Source organism: Dermatophagoides pteronyssinus, unplaced genomic scaffold (genome assembly GCF_027571235.1).
Source record: "Dermatophagoides pteronyssinus isolate colony J.1.1.1.1 unplaced genomic scaffold, Derpt_VIB-CSIC_2022.12 sq0007, whole genome shotgun sequence".
Classification (NCBI taxonomy): domain Eukaryota; kingdom Metazoa; phylum Arthropoda; class Arachnida; order Sarcoptiformes; family Pyroglyphidae; genus Dermatophagoides; species Dermatophagoides pteronyssinus.
Window position 1 is genome coordinate 900,600 of NW_027461531.1, and position 5,599 is coordinate 906,198.

Genomic DNA, 5,599 nt, shown 5'->3' on the forward strand with positions numbered 1-5,599 from the left:
ACAAGAATGATTTTTTTTTGATCAATATATCAGTTTTCACCATATGTTTGTTTGTTCATATGTTCGCATTCTATAGATATTCAATATAACTTTTCATCTCCTGTTTTTTTCCATCTCTTTTTCTCTCTCTCTCTTTTTCTCATAATCAAAAACAAAATTCATTGATTGAATATATACCATCATCATATACATGATTATACATACCAAATGAACAAAAAAAAAGCTGTTTCTTTTTTTTTGGTGGTGGTATATATTTTTGTAAAAAAAACCTTTTCTCTTCTTTCACTGTATTTGTTAAAATAATGATATTTTCATCATTTATTTTCTTTCCTTCCCATGATTATCATCATCATCATCATCAATGTATGTGTTGTATGTATCCAAATAATATATAATTCAACATCTCTATTGTCAAATCAAATAGTTTTCATATTGTAGATTTTCTTCTTTCTTTTTTTGCTACACATTTTGATATTGTACTTGATGTGCGTGTTTGTGTGTGTGTGTGAAAATGCCAACCCGCCATTTAATATATTCAATGAAGCAAATGGGCGTCTTCCAATTAGTTATTGGTTCAACCTTAATTTTGTTGTTGTTGTTGTTGTTGAATTCAGCTATATAATGATAGAACAGATAGGATATTCTCAATGTAATTTTGTTGTTTTGGGGAAATTTTTCTGGTGAGATTTTTTTTTTTGGTTGGTTGCTAGCCAATCAACCAACCAGCCAGCCAGCCACTACACATGCACATATATTAGACCAAAGACAACAAAAAACTGGTTTCATTTTACTTTTTTGAATTTTTTTTCCTAATATTCAAAAAAAATCATTCGAATCGTAGTGGTATAGAATAATGTTGTTGACTATATACGACAAGTATTATATGGGAGTGTACCAATAATAATATTAGCTTCCTTTTCGGTTAGGTTCGGTTCGGTTGTTTGAAACGATTACAATTCTATGATGTGAAGTTCCGATACGATGATGATGATGATGATGACGTACTTCGAATCAAAATAAGAAGAAAAAAAACGAGCAATATTTGATCGGTTCCAAATATTAACAACAACAACAACAACATGGTTGATTGGAATAATATTGAGTTTGACATATGTATAAAATGCTATATATGCTGCACCAATGTCAATTTTTGGTGATTGAAAAATGATGATGATGATGATCATAAATACAAACATCATGTATACACAAAGCACACCAATATTTGGCCAATTTCATACATCATCAAACTTTTTTGTTGTTGTTGTTGTATGTTCTTCATGAAACATTGAGCTGCTGTTCTTTCATTGTTTCTTTCTTTTTTACATTAACAATATGGCCATGGATCCTAATGTTTTTGTATTCAATTTCCTTCAGAAATATATAATATGATAAAATTCAATTATCTGGATTTAGAATGGAAAACATTTATGACATTTTGATCAAGTAAATATTCATAGGAAATTTCTATAGACTGTAGTATCTGATAATTATTTAATTTTGGATACATAAATCATAAACAGAAAAACATCATATAATAAAACAAATCGGACATTATTAACATCATCATCATAATAATTATCAGCAAAGATAATGATTTTCTTTCCTGATGTTATGCAAAACGATAATGACCATTTACAGCAACAACAAAACGCACATGACATGTTCATCATCATCATCATCCTGGAAACATGAAACTTTTAACATTAAGAGAATGAAGTGGAAGAAAAAAAAATTAAAAAATTAACGACAAACTTACTATCAATGATTAAGTAATTTGATCATGAACTTGATCTCAACAATAATTTCTCCCGTTCTTTTTATATAATAATAATAATAATAATAACTTCTCACATACACTTTCATCATCATTATCATCATATAAATGGAAACTTGAGGAATCTTTGCTTACACTCTAATTCGTGAATTTTTATTTTGTTTCATTTTGTTCTTTTTTTCAAAGATAAATAGCTCATCATCATCATCATCTTTATTATTAAAGTCATGTCACGATGTCATTATAAGGACAACTATTAATAATGTTTATTCTATCTATCTATCTATAGATAGGATCGTCAAAATAATTTGAAATGACTGGCTTCAACAACAAAAAAAAATGCCATGTGTTTAATTGTCTGAGACGATCTCATATTTTTACTTTGATGATAATAACTGAGAGAATATCTATTTTAACTATAATATAATGTTTTGTACACTTTTCATTCAATATTTTTTCCATCATATATGATGTGAACAAATGAGAGAATCGCACACACATTGGAGTTTGAATTTTTTTTTTTTGTTGAAAAAATATGATTCACTAATTGATACCTATAGGGTGAATGAATGTAAGAAAAATTTCTTAACAAAAAAAAAGAAGTTAATTCTATTTTTACGGTCATTGGCTTTAACATTGACCGGAATGATGATGATGATAGAACATTTTGCCCGATAAAAAAAAGGTGAATAAAGATGAAAGAAAAACCAAATGAAATAATGAAAACATTATTTCACTCCTCTTCGTCCGCCTCATCATCATCATCATGATTTTTCTTTACAAATCAATTAAAATCAGGATTCATTTTTTGTTACCATCATTGTTATTATTCACTTTACATTCTAACATCATTAATCCAAATGGTGTTTTTAGACATGAATCTATAAGAAATGAATATTAAAATGTCTGATACGATTAATTTATCTTATTTTTTTATATATGTAATGTGAAAGAAAATCAATTTCTCATTCGATATATACATATTTTTTTTGTGGTTAATATTTTTTCTTTCTGATCTCCCCACACCTCATACATAGGTTGCTTATCATAGTAAATTAATTTCTATCTTTTTTTCTTTCTTTCTTTCATTTTACATTCATCAATCTATTGTTTAGTCAATTATTCAATTATCTTAGTATTCAATCGATTTGAATGAAAATGTTTCTTTCAAAACAAAACAAAAAAAAACAACAACAATAACAGCAACAGGAAAAAATCAATTTAATTAATCAATGATTTGGCTATATCGTTAAGCGAAACTTGAAAAAATTTTCATGTAAGACATAAAAAATAATATCTTTTTTTTTCGTTCGGTGATAATCAATCAATTAATGTGACCTCAATCTGAACCTCACAGTTTACTATATAGTTTTTCTTTTAAATAATAAAGTAATTTTGTTTTTGTGTTTTTTTTTTGGAAGAAAAACTTCATAAGAATATATTAATTATAAAATTATATGATAAAGTTACAATTACATTTTATTCATTTATCATCTTTGAAATAAAAATTTGAAATTCAAAATGAACACATAGGAAAAAATTTATTCATTAAAGATTGAATAGAAGAATCTATTCATCCATATCATTATTATTACAACAAAATAATCAAATATAATAGATCGATTGATTGATAAATTGATCGATCTATGGTTTTAATATATAATGGACAACCCTTTATTTATAGGAGTGGTTCGAATATAAATTTGAATAGCCACAGATTTGACAGTAGATTTGATTTATAATAATAGCATAATACTATGGTATGGAAAATATGAAAATCCATAATCTGTTTATCATCATCATCATCTTTTTCGACATACATACGTATAAACGTTATTTAATTTAATATATCTAGGATAACCAATTGCTGGTTTTTTCTTCTTCTTCATCATCATCTTTATTTTTGACATAAGGATAGATTGACTATATATTTTATTTTTTTTCGGTCTGATACAAAGTAATTGCTTCGTGTTGTTTTTCATATTTTTTTCTGTTTGTTTGGTAATAATCAAGCTATTATTATTATTTATTGGGGAGAGAAAAGATGGATGGAAAAAAATAAAAATCTACCTTTTTATTAATAATGTCTATTTTTTTTGATGATAAACCTATGTAATTAATATTAGCTTGCAAAATTTTTTTTGTGTGTGTGGATTATAAACATGATAAATGTGTGTGTGTGAGATGACCACCATTCACCACTATAGTATTAGATATTATCATCATCATCATGGGTGATATTCTCAAATTCACCTGTCAAACAAATGATAATTTTTTTCATGCTTATATTTTAAACTTTTTGAAAATCTTCTTTAGAATTTTTTTTCATTATTTTGTTGTTGTTCGAAAAGGAATTTTTTTTTCATTCAAACAAAATTCAATGAATATTATTTTGTTGGCTAAGATTTATTTGCATTTTTTGTTGTTGTTGTTCGTTTTGATTTGGTTGTTTTCTTCAGTAATCTATATTCTTCATGACATTATCATAGATTCTTTTTGTTGAATGATTACCCACACACATTTACACACACACGCATATATTTTGTGCTGTCAATTGGTGTGGCCATCATTCTTGTGAATAAATTTTTTTCTTTAAATAACAACAACAACAACAACAATTTTATTATAAAATAAAATATGTTTTATGCAAATTTATCATTTCATATCCGATATCGAATATAATATAAGACAACATTATTATTAAAATCAATCGAAAAAAAAACAACAAATTTTATTCAATGTAAGAGAGAAGAAAATATGTAATTATATTCATTCAAATCGTTTATTGAATAATCAATATAATTGAAATCGATTTAATCGATCAAAAAATTTTGTTTCCGAAACGTCGTCGTGTGTAGGTGGATTTTATTTTTTGATGATAATAATCTAAAAAACAAAACAACAACAGAAAAAACAATGGAATAAAATTAAAAAATCATTAAAACAAAAACTTACCGAAATGGAAAAACAATTTTCAATAATTTAACTGGCCATATATACAATCCAATTAAAGTATTAATAGCGTTGATTTTTTTCACGTTCGTTGTTGCTGTTAAAAAGAATGAATGTGGAAGCTATTAACGATATATTGATATAATGATAATGATGCTAATGACGGTTATCGGAATATATAGTGCAAGGGGTTTTGGAAATCAGTACAAATCGTTCATTACTTTTATTTCCCTATCTTTTCTTTATGGAATGTGGTGTGTGTTTTTTCTTGTTATCTAATAAATAACCCAAATTTTTTTTTTCGTTTATTCGTCTAATTAAAATGAGTGCTATTTTGTTTGTTGGACAAAACATAAAGAATTTGAAGAAAAAAATACAGTGATACAAAGCGAATACCATATGAAAACATAGAAAAAAATACAATCCGAAAATGGAATTAAATGATGCAATTGATGAATCGAGTGATTGTTGGTCGACTTTACACAGAATTGACTTGAGAAAAAAAAGAATGAGAAACACATACAATCAAGAATTGATTTTCGATTATGGTTTGTAATAACAATTCACCAAAAAAAAGTGTAATAGAATAATTTTGAAAGAAAATTATAGCAAGTCACGATAGACGAAAATTTGGAATGAAAAAAAACTGGGGAATAAATTCTCGAAATTCGAACACCAAAAAACAAAACGAAAACAAAAAAATTCAATCAAATCAAATTGAATTTTTCTTTCTTTTTGTTTTGTTCATGTTTGTTGTTTTTACATTTGTTGTTCATAACATTAATTCATTTATGGTGATGGGGTGGTGAAAAAATCTAAAATAAAATGAATTACACTTGTACAATTTGTAATTGATGATTGAATAGAATCAAA

At 26.0% G+C, this 5,599-nt stretch overlaps 1 long non-coding RNA gene across 1 annotated transcript; it reads right to left on the minus strand.

Moving 5' to 3' along the window:
- Positions 1-4,480: 4,480 nt before the first annotated feature.
- LOC142645178 (uncharacterized) lies at positions 4,481-5,373 on the minus strand. Its single transcript, XR_012846342.1, has 2 exons — positions 4,730-5,373; positions 4,481-4,660 (listed from the first exon to the last, which is right to left on the minus strand). It is a non-coding gene; the product is annotated as an uncharacterized LOC142645178 (long non-coding RNA).
- Positions 5,374-5,599: the final 226 nt, after the last annotated feature.